The sequence below is a fragment of the Condylura cristata genome, unplaced genomic scaffold (genome assembly GCF_000260355.1).
Source record: "Condylura cristata isolate star-nosed mole 26May11 unplaced genomic scaffold, ConCri1.0 scaffold00012, whole genome shotgun sequence".
NCBI classification, from domain to species: Eukaryota; Metazoa; Chordata; class Mammalia; order Eulipotyphla; family Talpidae; genus Condylura; species Condylura cristata.
The window spans coordinates 26056584-26075727 of NW_004567113.1; the positions used below are offsets into that span (position 1 = coordinate 26056584).

Consider the following 19144-nt stretch of genomic DNA (forward strand, 5'->3'; position numbering starts at 1 on the left):
TTCAAACTTAGTAACTGACAGAAACTTTGTATCCACAATTTGTAGATTCCAAAAGCACTTTGGGACTGAGGGTGCGAATGGGTGCTGCTTCTCCATCAGAACTAGGATTAGTGTTACTAAAACAGTAATAACCACAAATTGCTGAGCACTTACTTTGTGTCTGGCACTTTCTAAGCATTCAAATTTATTTGACTCCTACAATAATTTCATAGTGTAGATACTATAATTATTTTCATATGATGATTGGAAACCGGTATAAAAAGTGAGTAAATTACTCAAGAAACCACCGCAACTATAATAAAACTACTTCACAAATAAAACAGTAAAACAAAATTGTAGGGAGAGAAGGGGACAAATGCTTTTTGTTAAAAGGGAGGAAATATGTTTAGAAAAATATAGTAGCAACAGAGTTAAAGCACAGGCAAATTTCTAGAAAGAATAAAAAAAATGGTTCCATGGTACCTAAACAAGGCAAATAGAATTCAAATTATGTTAAATTAACTTCCATTGTAAATAGAAAAACAGAAAAATCCAGAAGTGATTGTAAATTAACTTCCATTGAAAATCAGAAAAATCCAGAAGTGAAGATTTATCTGGAATTCAAATAATTTTGATAATTCATCCTGACATGCATGTGGATAGAAGGAGGAAATAAAAACAACAGTGATAGCTCATTGAAGAAGGATCACAGTTATATTCAATGAGCTATAGCCAGAGACCCCTTGGTAAATTAAGGTTGGACAATGACTTCTAGTGGCCTTTGTTAAACCTGTTCTTCACACAGATATTTTAATATTAATATTCAGTTGAAAAAATCAAATGCATAAAAGTAAAATCTGCATGCACGTAAAACTAGAGCTCTAATAATAAGAAAGTCAGGATGAATATTTGGAAAAGTTCTTTAAATGTCAGGCAAGAATAAAGGGTTGATAGTAATAAAATACAAATGTAAGTTTTAAAGTAAAATTACAAAGTTCCCTTTAAAAAGGCATTCCATTCATGTACAAAGTTGTATAATTATGAGAATTTAGAAATTCATATAAGCTGAATAAAACTGACTGAAATTCAAAGCACAAAGCACTCTGATCATGTTGTCAAAAGAGATAAAACACACTGCACCCTGGAAAGACACTGAAATACTGTTTTCCATTCTAGGCAACTAAAGAGTGCAACTAGAAAGAGGTGGGCTCAAGAAATTATAAAGAAAGAAACAGGGAAAAATAATTCAGGGACTGATATTCCTATCACTGCACATCCCAGGTACCCTGTGCAAGTCCGTGATTGGCCCTGGCTCCATAGTAATTCTAACACATAGCCAATAACCTAATGCCCTTTCCATTCTAATTCTATGAATTCACAATTCAGTCCATTTCATGGCCTTTCCTCATTTTATTTTCTTTAATCTTCATGTGCATACTAAGAGTGTAATTTTATCTCTACAACTGTTTCTTTGCATCCTTAGATGCTAATAATTCAAGTGTCCACCCTCTTTCTGCATCTTTATTATAAAGTATGATGATTTTATTTAAAACAATGTATTCAAATCTGTCTTTTCTAAATTAATTTTAATGACTCCTAAACTACTATGAAATTAACACTTTCCTTTATTAGTTTCTCTGCACTTTAATGCTCAAACATATGCTGTGATTTGGAAGGATAAGGGAAAAGCAGGCTTATTTTATAACTTATAAGCTTATTTGATGATATATGAAACATCCCTTCTACCATTAAGTATACTGTGCAATTGAGGTTCCATATAAGTAATGTTGCTCTATTATATTATAGACTTCATGAGTTAACATGCTCTTTGACATTAAAGTTCTCTGCTACATTTGGTAGGTTTTCTCCTATATTGTATGTTCAATTTTGAAAAACATTCTCTTTCTCTCTCGCTACACACACACACACACACACACACACACACATGTATATCTGATTCCAAATGTTTACTTCCTTTAGAGTAGTGTGGGTCAGTCTAATAAAGCTGAAGGAGATCAAATCTCAGGCCTACTTACTTGATATCTTTGCTCAACATGTTTTGAGAATTAAATTAAGATTTCAAAGTTAATATTAGTTGTTCTTTTTCTTTCTTCATCTAAGCTCTTTTCTGATCACTAGTTTCTGTCATCTTTGAACACTGTGTTTCAGCAACACTCAAACTCCATGCATTGAAGACTTATTTTCAACTCCAAATCATTTTTTTCTTGATTTTCCAATCGTAAATAATGACATCACCGCTTTGTACAATCACATGATTGAAAACTCAACTATTGACATTTTGCCTCATTCAAGTGTCTCCTAGTTTCTGGCAAATTATCTTCACCACCTCACTCCAACCTCATTTCTTCTCATGACCTTCACTGGTACATTAGCTCAGCTGGAATTACTCAACATCTGCCTAGCCTGTGGCATTCAGTTGCTTATTTTCAGTCTTTCCTGAATCTTAGGCACCCAGAATGCAGCTGCAACAATAAACTCTAAAATTGCTCTGATAATATGCTTGTCTTCTTTTAAAGTGACATTTAATGAAACATCTTTCTTCAATCAATACTTGCCTTTGTTTTTCTACTACTCATTAATGCTATCTACATGACTCTCTAATTGGCTTAACTTTTTTCCTTTATATTCTTGCTGTGTGGTATTCACAACCCTATGCTTCATCTTAGACAAACCTTTTTTTCTCTCAGTTACTCCCTGTTAATTTATGGTTTGCTTTTCAGAAAGCCCATAATAGATTATGTAGGCCCTCTGCCTCAGAAAGCCCATAATAGATTATGTAGGCCCTCTGCCACCCCCAACTCTACTGGTTTTCTAAGCATGTATTAGAACTTTTCTAACAGATCACAACTTCTTATAAACATGACTTATCCACAATATTTTCTTCCAAGTTGAACAATTTTCAAGTATGTCTGAGTGAATAAAATACCATATTTTTACTCTAAAATTTGATGCCTTCAATATTACTTATTCCTATATGATTATGTATATACTTATCCCTATATGACTATATGTGTCTGTGTATATATGTATATGTATATATATAATATATATATCATATATATATTTCTTAGAAGCCATTAAGCTTGTGAACAAGAGAAAGAGCAAAAATACCCAATACATATGATCAAAACAGAAAATGTAATGGGGGTTTTCTCTCTTCATCTTCTCAAATCGCACATTTCACACTCTACCAAGAGTGATTTTTTTGAATTCCAAATTTTTGTTAATCCCTTCAATAAATTTTGTAAGTCCATAACTTAGTCTTCCCTGAACTGCCTGAACCAAGAGAATTTAAGCCTGTCTTCTCATTAAACTCATGTTGCTCTAGTTTGTTTCTGCTGCACTTTGTGCATAGGAATACACAGAGTAAATAACAATTGCTGAAAGTTTTAAAGAAAATTAAATAGTACAATTGAGTAAAAATACTATTTCATAGTCTTATATTCTTTTGGATTTTGCATATAATATTTTGCATATAATATTTAGCTACTCTTTCCCATCATTATAAAATGGTTATTATTTCATAATAGAGGGCCCCCTTATAATTGATTTTGGAGAATTCAGCTTTTTTTGTTCACTTCAGTTTTCAATCTGTAAGGAATCTTTCTTGCCTGGATACATTCACTAATGTTGCAAACTTTAACAAGATGTTCAAGACTTCTTTGGGTGAAATATATTATCAAGTATAAAGTATTATTACCATTTCTGATAGGATTACGCTCTAAATGGGAAAGCAGAAATAGGAGTCCCTAGAGGAAGAAACACACTAATGTTTTAAGTGAGATGCTAAAGCCTGAAGATAAACTAATTTGTCTAAGCTCCAGAGTTAAAAAGAATGTAATTTTAACTGAATTAAATAATGCCACCCATCACATAAGAACAGTCTTCCATTTACATAAGTTATAATTTTAAAGTGGATTTTCTGGAAGTCTATGTAGTATGCAATTATTTCAACATTAAGCAGGGACTGGAATAAAATACTGCATTATAGCATGACTAAATAAAGTCACATACCAATCCAATATAACATTTTATTATACATTTTTTCATAAGATAAACTCATACTACTAGAGATGCTATAAATTATGTGTAAATAGTGAAATTTTGAAAGTTAAGAATTTGAAGTTATCAGGAGGACTTGAGAAAGTGTAATATCTTTTCAACTCTGTAAGGCTGGCAACCATTTGTTTTTGTATTCTTCCACTTTTGGCTACAAGACTTCACTAAAATCCTAGTATACAGTCATAGAGCTGGAAAAAAAAGGTTTTGAGTAAAACATTAATAGTATATAGTCATAGAGCTGAAAAAAAAAGGTTTTGAGTGAAACATTAACAGTTAGTTATTAATACTATATAAATTCATATCGTCAAGTTTTATAGTAGAGTCTCAATAAGGAAGCCGAAATTCAAAGGAGAAACTAAAATGAGTAATGTTTCTAATCTGACAACAAATTCCTAAAGGTAGTAAGCCCTTTGAATAGTTTGTACTTACCCAAATATCATTCCATAACTGAATGATAGTGTTATAAATCAGAATAATCTGCTATAGTTCTGTGATCTCTCCTGGGTTTAAAATGGCAAAAATTTCTCTGTGATTAAATGGTAAAGTGTAACATCTAATTTAAAATTACTTTTAAGTGCTATATCATGATATTATAGGCACTTTGATAATGAAATTGTGAAATGGCTTTGTCTTATTTGTGAGTTTCCACAGAGGGGCACTGACTCAAGTAACAAGGCAGAAAAGTTCCCCAAATAATCTAAGGTATGCTATAATTTTTAGTCCAATTTCTGCAAAATTAAAAAAAATTCAGGTGATAGTGTTTTCATGGAAGTATCTCTACCACTTACACCTCATGTAGAGGACACTCTGTCTCACTAAACTTTTTGATGTTCTCACTTTCATAAATTTTCAAATAATATCAAATTGCTTAACAGAAAACTTTATTGCGACCTATATTTTAATTCACTTTACCATATTACTTCTATATTGAGATATTATTTTTATTTTGAATATATTTTCTTCCTTGGAGACTGATACATATTGTGCGTGCGTGTGTATATATATATATATATATTTATACACAGATATCACTATAGTAGTTATCTGTACATTTGTATTATCTTACCTATTTGTTGGCAAACTCAATGAAGAATATGAAGAATATTAAGGCCATTTTTATATTTTGTTTTCAAGCATCAATGCCATTATATATGAATTGATATAAATTGTACAATGTGATACATATTGGGATATAAACATGTTAAACATTGATATAAATTGTACAATGTGATACATAATGGGATATAAACATGACCACAATTGTACCTGGACAATATCCCACTTATGACTTATTTAGCAAGCATTCAATAAATATTTGGATAATGTATAGAAGGGAACCTTTTTATGTAGAGTGGGACTTTTAAATTTAGCACTTATGGCAATTGCAATTAAATACGAACTAGCTGGACTTCAAGTCTATTAAATAACCAAACGACCAAGTCATCATTTAAATCTGTTATAATAACAGTACATTAATAAATAATTGAAATCACATTTAACCAACTATTTTCTGACAGGAGGAGCATTACCATACAAATTAAGTATCTCCTGCAGGTAAATGGTCCAATTCCTTAGCAGACAAAACTGTGTCCTAGAAGGCAGGCTACATTCTAGCACATGCTATCCCCTGGATTTGAGAGTTGAAGTCACAAAACTGATTACTACTTTGCCTTCAAAAATTTACCAGCAGAGTCACATATCTTCTTAGAGGTTTACTTTGTAACAGAAATAACTATAAAGCCAAGAATATTAGCCATGTTATTAACTGTCTATACTGAGTCCTTAATATGTTACCTCTAGTAATAACATAAAAATTCAGAATATAAAGCTACTGCGTAAGGATTATAATCTATTGAGTACAACAAATAACACAATAGTTGAGTGTATATAATATTTATATTGTAAATATGGACAGATGTTTCATAAATTATATTTTCTACTTGCCTCTTCATTATGCATATATAGTCATATTAAATTAAACTACATAATTTAAAAGCAATGTACGGAATGATTATATGATGGGTACTGATTAAAAGTAAAATGTATAAGTCATAATATATTGAAGTACAACAAAAAACAAACATTGCTTATTTCAGAAGTGATTTTGGTAATGATATAATATTATTATTGCTCAGCATTTAAATTAGAATAATACTACATACAGGTTATAATCAGTCAAGCAGAAAATGAAATCATACTTCAGACTTACAGACATAATTCAAAACTTTTAACAATAGGGAAAACTTATATATAAATATATATATACATATATATTTCTTTGCATTTTCATTACTCTGACAAATAATTTGGACTTCCTCATATTTCCTAAAGTAGACTTGCAGTCTATCTATTTCACATTATTGCAGAGAGCTTTACCAAATTTCACAAGATACTATTTAACATCAAGCTAAAGAAAGCTGACACTATCAGTCCTTTCTTGCCAAATATTGGAAAATTTAATTAAATAGACATTTGACTTCAAGAAAGCAATGCTGAAAACTAAATAAACTTTATCCTTTTAACCTTATTGACTGACCAAAGTAACATGAAAACATCAATACCTCCGCCACAATGAGAACTCATATTGGATGAACTTTGTCTCTGTCAAGGATGTGATTACTAATGGAGCTGGTGGAGCCAGACTTAAAATCAAATTACTCTGATGTGACAGCTTATTCTCAGACTTAACATAATCTTTATTTTACCACTCTGAAACTTCTTGGTGATTGAATAATACTGATTTTTAAGGGTCTAAAATTATAAACTTGGGCATGTCAGTTTGAATTCTGCTATGCTATATCTTCAATGTGTCCAAAACATAAGTGGCGGGGGGCAGGGGGAGGGGGAATGGACTAAATTTTTGTTGGTGCTAAGTGTATTCATTCCTTATGAAGCTTTAGACAAGTAACATGACATTTAAGGCCTACTATGGTTACTTTATGTAGGAAACTAAATAACCAGGGACTACTGACAAAGAAAATCAAGAAAATGGTAACTTTATTATACAGGTCTTTTAATATCAGTGAGAAATAGAGAGGAATGAAAGGAAGTGCACAATAGAGGGAAGGACAGAATTGCCAAAATGATTTAAAAAGAAATGCAGTTAGAGAGATACTACCTGAAAGAGATGTGTTCACATAAGTCAAAGGAAGAATTAATAAAGAAGTAGATGGTAATATTTATAAGACAGATATAGAAGAATTGAGTTCTGAGAAAACTAAGTTTTACTCAAAAGAGAAATTCAGATAATTCTTGATAAAATATTATCAGGAATTTTTAGACTGCAAGGAAATAACTACTAAGTGCTTAAAGTATAGAATACTACTTCAGTAAAAGCAAACATTGTCCAGCCTTTTTGCCACCACAGATTTAGTCAATCTCCACTAGTCACTCCATTACTAATTCAGATACTTCTCTTCTCCTATTCTATGTACTTTAATCAAGTGAACTACTAATGGGATGTGTTATGGAATGGAAATTTCCAAAATTTATTCAGTGCAAACTCTCTAAATCAAGTGACTATAAAAATCATAAAATATGTGCTCTAGACATTAGCAAAAACTAAAAACGGTTAATGGTATTAGGTCAGTTATTTTGCTGGAAAATGAAAGATCACACAATCAGTCCCCTTTAACTTTATATTGAACCAAAACTCCAATCAGACAGATTCTCTTGTGTCAAATAACTGGTGTCCCTTTGCTGTATTAAGAGTAAGATAAAGCAAATGATTACTATTAGAGATCAACCGATCATCTTAACAGTAAAAATTTAAACATCATTTATATTATCACATACAAAGGGAAACAAAACATCAGTTTCCACCAGTAGGAGGGTGACAGAGAGAATACTTTATCTACACTAAACTATGATCTATAATGAAGTCCTTGAAAAGCATCAATGTTGACACCAATGAATTTCATAAGATACACAGTGAGAAAAGTCAAGTATAGGTATAATTTTATTTTTGTAAATATATACACACATAAATCTATATTATGCATATCTACAGGTCATTTGATTACAGGGGGTAGTGTGAAGAAAATATTCTAATTTGTGGCTAGGTGTATTTAGATATGTACCATAAGACCATGTACATGTGCGTGCCTAAAACTATGCCTAAGAGAATGAATGGTCCTAGAGAGCTAGTTGAGCTAGTGTTAGAGACTCAAACAAATTTTACTTTTATTTTCATATGTTTCTATAATATTTCATTTACTAAATAAGAAAAATGAGACATTTGATTATATAAGAGAAAAATGCTAATATCTTGGTTTTAATTGAATCCTCAGTCTGAAATCAGTAACATTTTTGTTAGTGAATAATAATATAGATGCTATGCAATTATTTAGCAGTCTTTGACCTTTGATACTTGTATGAGTAGTCATTAGGTATTTATATGTGTTTTGTATTGAATCTGTATTCTTTAAAAAAAAATACAAATCTCGATATAATTAAAACAGCTCAGTGGTAGATTATTGTTTCCTTGTCCCCAACTGCCCATGCTTTAATTTCCATAATCTATGAATGATTTAAGTTTCATGGTGAAAGGAATTTATGCAGATGTGATTAATGATTGTGAGAAGAGGAGACCCTAAATGTGGTCCCAATCTAATCCAATGCATAGAAAAGGAAGGCAAGAGGGTCAACTTTGGAGAGAAAATGTGAGGACAGACAGAAGTCAGAGTGATGTGCTTTGAAGAGGAAGAGAATGCAGCTGGTTTTGTAAGATGGAAAAGACAAGCAAGCTTTCTCCCTAAAGCCACCTATCCAACATCCTGATTTAAGATTTCTGACTTTGATGAATAGGAAGATAAACCTGTGTTATTTAAAGCTACCACATTAGTAATGATTTGATGTAGTGCCAGTAAAAAAAAAATGCATATGTTTAACAATTGTTGACAGCAAAAAAAGCATTAAAACATTAGAAGTAAGACTCAGTTGAGGATCAGAGTTACAGAAGTGATAGTGATCACACTACCACTGGCTACTCTCTTTTGTCCAGTGTTACAATACCTTCCTAACCATGATTCCTACTACCTGAAGAAAATTCCCTTGTAGTCACCCTAGCTTCAATACACACTGTTCCACACTGTAGGTACCAGTTGTGGCCATTAAAATATTTTGCAAAAGGGCACTCCATGGTGGTGAAAAAGGTTAAAATGCCACACTATGAAGCTACAGCAGCCACTATATCATGAGATTGATCCTTGGCGAGGTGGCTGTTCCACTCAGTGGTGTATATCAGTCAATTGGCCAGTGGTATATATCAGTCAATTGGCCTGTTCTGTTCCCCACTCTGTCTCTAGCGAATCCTCTCACCTACCACACCTCTGGCCTGTACCCCAATTCTTATATGCATAGATCTTTAAAAATATTTTGCAAAAGACAGCTGGTTAACCTTGTCAATTTTCAGAAGGTATTTTTCTTTGCTATTTTTAGCCAAATGGAATCAAAAGGACTTGGATTGAAATCTATTCTCCTTTCCTATCCACTATTGTGCAAAGATACATGACAAACTACCAAATTTAGATTGTTATGTTCCTTATTTTTACAATGTGAACTATACTACTTAAATAAAAAGATTATTGTGAGAATAAAAGGATGTAGTACACTATCAAATTTATTTAGTGAAATCTGGCCCTTGGTACTTGTTCAGTGAGCAATATCTATTATTAGAAAAAAGTTCTTTTTCCTCTTGCAATTTTTCTATTTTTATTGATTATGACACAAAGGAAGAAAATCATGTACAAGAGAGTTATTGTCTGTTTTTACTAAACACCACGAGTTACTTTTTTCAATTAGTTATTTCCTAGGGTATCAATGTCTAAGTCACTCCTTTTTCCACTTCAACCATTAAATGTGTTGCTATTTAATAATTAGTTGCATCAAATAATTATATAGCAACACATCATTAATATAAATCACACCTAAGATTCTATTAAAAATCTACAGTCTAAAAAAGAATTCACAATAGTGAATACTGTCAATGCCTGAATTTTTAACTCTTAGCAATAACTTCAAAAAGGCAATAGTTAGTGTAATAATGCTTTAGTACAGTAAACATAAAAACATTATCTAAAACATTGCCTAAAAACATTCCCCTACTAGTCTTCTCCAGAATATTTTTAAATAAGTTCATGAAATTTGAGATGAAATCATTTGCACAGAAATGTTCAGAAAGTTTTTTTATTAATTTTTAAATATGTGTCAATTATAAACCATGTGATAATTGTAAGCCATACTAAAGGCAAAGACTAAGTAATCAAGTGGCCTCATTACAACCATCTTTTAGAAAATATATAGCAGATATTTTAATGATTAAACAATTTGCCAGTCTTCTTTTTCTGTTTTCTTTATGTATTTCTCATTACTTTATTATCATTTATTTCATTTTTTAATTAACATAATATTGGAACCCCAATAGATATCACTACTACAGTGTACACATCGCCAAATTACCCATGGCCCACAATCCAAAGGCCATTATGAATAGGAAAATGCATCTGAAAGAATGTGAATTACAGTGAAGAACTGGCTTAGAATGCCAGATTTCAATTCGAAAAGAATACCAATTAGAAACAACTGAGTTCTAACTATGGAATCATTGACTCATTCATTTATCTTCAGTTTTTTCACCTCTAAAAAAAATGGGTTTGTATTTCTTTATAACTAAATTCCACTGTTATATGTTACAGTTATTTTGTTAAATGAAGATGGTCAGTGTCATTCTGGAGATGTCTGAAGACTTTGGCATCTCCTTGTCTATTGCTATCTGTGGTAATAAAAGAGTTGGAGCTAGATAAATAAACTAGTACCCAAAAGCTAACACTAGTGAGAAAAATAAAGAAAAAAAAAGACACAATAGTCTCATGCCTAGTAGTTATGATTTATGTAACTGCTAGTACCAGACAGGTCAAATTCAAAGGGATACAGAACAGGAAATTGTAGTGATAAAAGAACCAACAGAACACTTGTGGATTGAAACAATCTGTCTGACATCTCTTAGTTCTCACCCTATAAGAGAGAAATGGTTTGAGAGCTAAATCATATAGCATATATGTTTGTAGTTAGCTCTGAGAAAGACTTAATCTACAGGTGGTTTGAAATAAAAAAGGAGAATTAACACAGAAGCCTTGCAGGCAAAATTATATCAAGTCTAGAGAACTAGAGATAACCATAACTTTAGGATGTGTGGAGCTCTCCAAATCCTGGGATAAATTAACAAAACTATATAGTTCCAAGCCCCATGCACAATATGGCAATGTTTGTAAGAAGATAAAAATTGATGAGATACAACAGGCATATTGATTTGAATGACTATGATGCACTCAAAGTTTCTAATGAAGCTGTTACTATCCAGCACTTTTACATATATTTCATTTTAATTTTCATAGAAGTACAGGGAAATGACTATCATCCCTATCTTCTATGTGAGGAGACTCATTCAAAGAGCAGTAAAATAACTTGACTAGAACATAGCTAGTACTTTGCAAAGTCAGATTGTAAATTCTAAGGCTCTTATTCTTATCCATGATGTTTATATTCTCCAAGCTTGAGAGAACTTGGGAAGGCAAAGATAGGGAAACTGTGGAAGAGCTTGACAAAGTGCCTAAATAATAATTAGAAATATGTCCTTACTGGCAGTTGTGTACTTAAAAAAAAATCCACTTTTCTTTTTCCATATCATTTACTACTTTACGCTGTATTGGTTTCTGTTCTAATTGAAGCAATTCACATAGAGAGAAGACCTAATAAACTTAACTTGGGTTTGCTTTTTTTTTTGATATATGTATAAACAAAACAGAACTTGTTTATAATGGTATGTTGTATAACTTACATCTAGTCAGTTCATGCCAGAAGTTAATAATTTTGCATTACTAAAATATCATAGCAGAAATGCATAATGATTATTATTTAAAATCAAACTATTAGTAAATGTCCTAAGTCAACATTCAATTTCAGCTATAATAATTTTAGAAAGAATTGTTACTGTAACAAATTAAGTAGACTTAAAAAAAAAGTGTGAATTCAATAGTTTCAAACAGCACAAACTGTCAGAAGTCTGTAACAAGTTGAGAGGCGAAAATACAGATGTTATAAGAGTTGTGTCCATTCTGGTGGCACTAGGAGAAAACCAATCCCCAAGCTCTTTCTTGCTCCTTAGAGGCTATCACATTTAGTGACCACTGGCCCTTCCACCACCGTAAGTGCCCACCAGTCCATTTTCTTGCTGTCATAACTTCTCTTTCCAACACTCCACCTCTTAGGTATTTCTTATAAGAACTTTTATTAGACTGAGTCAATTTCATAATTCAGAATATTTTCTTAGTGCTAGGTCCTTAATTTAATCAGTCAGTACTATTTCCTATTCCCACTTCAAGTCGCTCTTCCTTTCTTCATCGCACTGGGAACACACTGGCCTCCTATTATGTTTTAGAACTAAGGGTCATTATCTCTGCTTTGAAAGTTTTTCAGCAATTCTTGGCTTTACCATCTCATCCTCATCTTCAAGTTTCAAATATCCTCGCATTACAGTAGACTTTCATCAAATCTACATAAGCTAACATAGCCCTTTCATGGTTTTCTATCATATAATCATTATTTTCTTTCTTGAACTATATTATCAATGTCTATAGATAGTAGTTTATGTGTTTGTTTGCCTTACTTATGAGGCTGCCAGCAATCTGGAGCCAAAATCTCTAGCACCTAACATAGCAATTGGCCCATAGTAGGTACTGAAAAACTTTGAGTAGTTGAATTATTGTCAGTTAAGATTTTACAACTTTTGAAAATTAAAAAATAATAATAATAGTACCATTTTATGTATTATATGCATTAGCATTGACAGAATCCAAACTCTGGGGCAAAAAAAAATGCAAATTTAAGTATCCTCAGATGTCTGGAGACATTTTAAATGATACAGGAAAACAGGCATACTAGAGTAAGTGCCGAAATATACAGCGAACAAAAAGAGTGAATGCTACTTAAAAGGGGAAGAATGTACTGAGCTCTAGTCTAATAGTCCCCAAGGGAATGCAGGCTTACCATTGCTCCATTAAATCTGACCTAAGTGTTTGGGATGTCTAAGGAATTCCTCTGCAGGTGGAATTTGGCCCTTGGCCATAAACCTTCAGTCTCTTCTCTCAAATCTGCTAAGGGTGCTGATCCGCCCTAATTGCCTCTAGGCTCCTTGCCAGTTCCATTCCTCTTCCTTGGAAATGACACCTTGATACTAAATTTCAAGAAGTCTTGACACCTTAGCCTAGGTCACTACAAGCATTAGCTTAGAACAATTTTAGAACAGAGTCCTCTGAATATAGAAGAATTATGATACTTCCTGTCTACTACTTGCTTTCTAAATCAATGTATCTGATTTTTTTTTTTTGAGGTCAGGTTTTCATATTTTGTTCTTTTCATTTTGAAAAGACTATTTTTGAATTTTCCAAATAAATCTTACTGCTCTGTTGGTTGAAAAATGATGTAAAAATATACTAAAACACATTTTAAAACAATCATTAGTTTCTAATACAACAAAACTAAACAAAAATAATCAGACAGAAATAAATCAGAGACATTCTAGAGGGGAGAGAAGAGCACAAGGGACCAAGATGATGGTACAGGGGTGGATTGGTGGTGCAAATTTTATGGGGACTACAGACTATACCAGATGTAAAATATATACAAATAAATAAACTAAATATTTAAAATATAAAACTAAAACCCACTTCTATGTTTTTCAGCTTAGTATAAGCTGACTTTCGCAGATTTATTAAAATATATATTGGTTTTACATTGAGAAAGAGTTAATTGACTTTTCTGGCTTCAAGGCTCTGACAGTTATAAGGTCCTAGAAAAATCACAACATACAGGGAATATATGACTTATATGACTTAAAACTTTCCCACCCATAATTTCATCTCCTGTCATTCTTATACTTCGTATTTTATGCAAACACACGATTGTTTTGGTTTTACAACTTACCATATTGTTTCTATTTTATCCTCTGCTAAAAAAGAACTGCCTTCTCACTGAACTATTCTTTTTTTTTTTTTTTTTAGGAATCAGCTCAAGGTTTATTTCTATAAAACCTTCCCTAAATATACTCAATTTCTACTCCAGAAGACCACCAACTACTATGATAGGAGCATGTTTTCAATATATTCTGCTAATATTGAATACTTAATTGTTTTGCTAAACTAATAGTATTGTAAGTTTGGGAACCTGGAGGCCCATTTTACTAAATTTCTTGAGGATAGAATCTTTATCCTTGCTTTCTATACTGGTGTTTATCACAGTGCTTGTTGTGCAATAAACACTGAGTGATGCAAGGAAAATTAAAAAGTAAGTCTTGGAAGCAAATTATATGATCTAGTCCATAGTAATTTTCATGAACATAGGAAGCAGCTAGACAAAGCATGAGAGATATTATTTGGATTAGGATCTCCAAGAAGTATAGTCTACTTATGCTTCTTGTTCTCCAAAGTGCATGTGTATGTATGTATGTATGCATGTATGTATGTATGTATGTATATATGTATGTATGTATATTAGACAGTAATAAAACCAAATTAAAAAAATTCTGACTGTAAAACTGAGGCTAACAGTAATGAAGGGAGAAGGCGGAAGGAGGCACCTACGGATGTCTTGGTGGTAGATATGGTGTGATAACACACATCTGAAGAGATCTCTGAATATTTAGTGTGTTGTAAACCAATGTTAGCATAAATGAATAAATATTCCAAGCATATACACTGAATTTCAATGAACTATTATTAGCTAATCATGGATACATTTGCAAAAGTTTTATGAGTTATCTGTTAAAAGGTATAAGATATGTGATTGAGAAATCATTTATTTGACAGCTATTGTAGTAAGGGATGTAATGGATGGGCATAAAAGAAATTATTTGTTTACCCCTATTTAAATATCAATCTAAAATGAAAATTTATATAATTGACATAAAATACTATATTAAATAGATGTACACAAATAAATGACATGAAAACAAATTGGCTGCAAGCAGTAAACTTGAAGAAAATAACCACAATCACCAACCAATTTAGCAAGACTAAAATTCATATAATCTATATTTTAAAATATTTTTCTATTGAATTGAATATTGTAGGCTATATTTTCTTGAGTTTATCATTCCAGTAATGAACATAAAAAAAAATGGAGAAGCCACTTCTACTGATCTTCCTTTTTCCTATTGATGATTTGATATATATTTATTGATTTTCACCTATATGTTAGAAATTAGAAAACATTACAGGCACTCTGGGAATCAAATTAAATTGTGATTTTCATTGACACTGTTTTTATTAAAAACAGAAAAAAACGATGCTTGCACAGACACAGGTGGGCAGAAAGAGCTGCCTCTTTGATAGCTTAAAAGTTAAACAAAATGCTTAAGTGTGAGTTTTAAAATATGTATTCATTCATATAATAGAAACCAAAGTATGCGTATATTAAGTAAGCATCCATTTGAACATTAGTTGTCAAACATTTAGTTATTTATAATTAAATATTTAAAGATGCATTTGTGTTCAAGACTAATAACGCAGATTTGTACTTATTTTCTTATGTAAATTAGTACAAAGACAAAATTAAGAGGTTATATAATTATATGTAAATATTAAATTTTCAATAATACTAATTTTGCATGTCTTGCAATAACTCCAATTGCCCAACATAATTCTCGATGGCTAAAGTGAGTGGTGAGAAAATCTGTAAGTGCTGTAACATAAGATTGGTTTAATTAAACACTCATTCCTAATAGCTCTCCAAATTGTGTGCTCATCCCCTCCATTTCCTGTGGAATCTCACCACCAGAAGAAATTGCTAGAATAAGTAATATGTGCTTTGTATTTCTGAAAGGAAGAAACAAAGAACTGAAGAGAAAGGCTGGATTGTGAGAGAAGACAAGCACTTTTTGAGTGTAATGTGCGTGAAATTGTATGCTTTGGAAGAAAGACAAATTGTCAGCAGGATATAAAGAGTCTTTGCTCAGAAATACTATAAGTGGATGGTTAGTTGTTTTATTGTTTTCTCCCTAACACAAGCATCCCTGCAAACTGGCTAAATGAGGGAAGCTCTACTTGAAGATGCCACAATTCCAGTCCCAAAAATCAGGCCAGACGAATAAGGGTGGGTGAGAGGAAAGACAGGAGAGCAAATAAATAGTGAGATTTAACCTTCTGATATTTGGGTCATCCCCTGAGGAGAAAATATCACTAAGGAGACAATCAAACCTCAAAAGAAAACAAAAAGACTATGAAAAGTCATACTGGCAATAATGTGTGACAGGAACAGAAAAGCATTGATTCATCTGTACCAAATTTGGTCACAAGCATGGTATCTGTGTACCCAAACATGAAAACACAGACAAGAAAACTTAAAAAAGCAACAACAACAACAACAACAAACAAAAAAACAACTAGGGATAAGACAGTTAAAGATAGTGGCCTCATTATATTGCTTACATTTACTGGCTTTTCTTTATTTTTGGCATCTTTTATTAAAAAAGTTCATGTCATTTTTTTAGGTTAAGACTCCAAAATGTTGAATTTCTATCTGTATTACTTCTAGTATGGTTAATTGATATCAATGTTTCCCTACATAGCTTTGGTTATTATATCTTTTCCTTTTATATACATTTTTTCCCCTATAAAATAGCACCTTGAAGTCAACAATATCTGGAAGCACACACAGAACATGTAAAAAGAAAGAAGCTATCAAAATAACAATTATCACATATTTATATCAAGAAAAAATTAATAAATACTAGATATAATACCAAATACACTGAACTATGTCATCTCAAATTAAATATGGAAATGGTGATTACTGAATGTATATAAATAGAATATAACATTTTGCTACTTGTGTGATTGGAAATTTTTCAAATATTACTGTATCCTGAATACAGAAAATCTGGGATTTGCCTTCTATTCATATAATTAGGGTCTTTTAACAAGTTTAATAAGCATGATGATTTTCTTTTTCAATACAAATTTATTTAACCAATGTCTTTTCTTTTTAACTTAAGCATCATTCTAAATTAAGGGTAGGATTTTCATCATGAACTTTATAAGTTTATAAAACTATATGGTCGTTTTATTTATGAAATTTTAGTAGATGTTTAGGAAGATAAGTTTGTAATGAGTCAGCTGCAATATAAAAGGAAAATAAACCTCACAAAAGAGTGAAAAAAACTAAGAAAACAAATATGAGCCCTTGATATAACTGCTTTCAATGAGTCTCAATAGAATACTGATGAACATTAAAATATTTAAACTTTGAAAATATAAAGGGAAAAAAATCTATGAGGAGTGCTATAGGTGGGGCCTTGAGAACCAGTCCTAGAGATATTTAAATCTTGGTTCTGCCGTTCTGAAGCTACCCTACATTTAACAGGACACATTTACTTATCCTACAAGGTTTCTATTTCTTCTTTAGCAAAATGATAAACTTTCTTACATGGCAGGGAGGATACTGTTAGAATTAAATAAAATAATTATATAAATATTTAAACATGTAGTAAATAACATTGTAAGAGTCAATAAATGATAGCAATTTTAAACAAGATTTTTTTTGTTGTTGTTTTTAACTTTGGGAAAATCTATGTTATCTTAGAGAAAAATATTCACACTGTTCTAAATTACAAGCTTTTACAGGTAGAGGAAGTATAGAAATTGTAATCCAGAATATTTTAATTGCTTATCTGAGCTAAAATGACTCAGTTCATTTGTAAAGTAACTGGACAATATGCTATTAAACTCAGGCTTTCTGATCTCAGATTGGTGTCTATGAAAACAACCTATCTTTCAAAGGATTCACTGATTTTATGTAATTGTTTAAATACAAAGGATGTGTAATTTTGAATTAATTTCTTTTAAAATGACATTATATTTACTAGGTAATTCCCAGGTATTCATTACACATTTAACTGAATAATTCTTACGATAATTGAAATAATCATAATCATGCTACCCCATATAAATTAAGCTGGTATATAGGCAAGTGATTAAACTGAAGTTTAAAATCTTATTTAAACAAATAATCAGATAAACATTTTATTACAGTATGGACATACTATTAAGATAATCAGTAACTTTTCAGAATTATCAAAAACCTGTAAAGATAAGTAAAAAAGGTCATCTTTGGAAATATATAAGGGTGAAAGGAAATCTGTGGTAAGCCATAATAATCCTTTTATGCAAAAGAGTATGAGCAAGTTTTTATTCACAGTGAAGTGATTTAAGTAGATGCTATTTTAGTGTGATTTTGGCAGAGGATTTTGGAGTAGCTAACCTCAAAGAAGTTCTGAAGAAATACAGGAAATTGAAGCGACAGCTGTGAAATTCTTTAATTTTTAAAATTATGAAAAAAAATAATTTGACATTTCTAGTTCCACTTTCTTATTTCAAAAATGTGATTGGAAGATTCCGAAAGCTGTCTTTAAAAATGAGGTATACCTTATTTGACTATTTTTATAAAAAGCGATGGAAGTAGTTATTCTACATGTTTCAGAAAGATATTTTTGTAATGTAAGTAAAATTGTCAGAGTTCCAAATTAAACTACAAATGTTATTTAAAATGTTACTAATGAACAATAAATGGTCAGTAAGTGTCTTATATTTTCATAACACGGTCCTAAGAGATAATATTGTAAGAAGTATAAATTCAATTAAAATTGCAAAAGAAGACATGTATGCGTTTCATAAAAAAAAGAGTATCAACATATAAAGCTTATGGAATAAACTTTCTATAAGCAATCATACTACATATATGGGAAACATTTTCTTTTGATTGTTTTCATTATTATTTAAAAATTTAATTCACTTTTTGCTGCCAAAATTACTGTTAATGAAGTAAATCCATTTTGAATTCAGGAGTCGTTTGCTGCCTTTTATATAGCATGGAGGCACACCAAAATCTTGTGATACAGTAAACTTTCTCCTCCCCAGACATTTTGCTTCTTCTGAGATGTCAAAAGAAGCGAGAACCTGGGATTTGTTGATGTCCCAGGTGTTTTCTACCTGTGGGATTAGCTGAATATCTAATATGAGAACGTAAGATC

At 31.4% G+C, this 19144-nt stretch overlaps 1 protein-coding gene across 14 annotated transcripts in view; it reads right to left on the minus strand.

Moving 5' to 3' along the window:
- Positions 1–19144, minus strand: part of ADGRL3 (adhesion G protein-coupled receptor L3) — a 726682-nt gene that overhangs the window by 287809 nt on the left and 419729 nt on the right. The gene's annotated exons all lie outside the window — the stretch shown is intronic.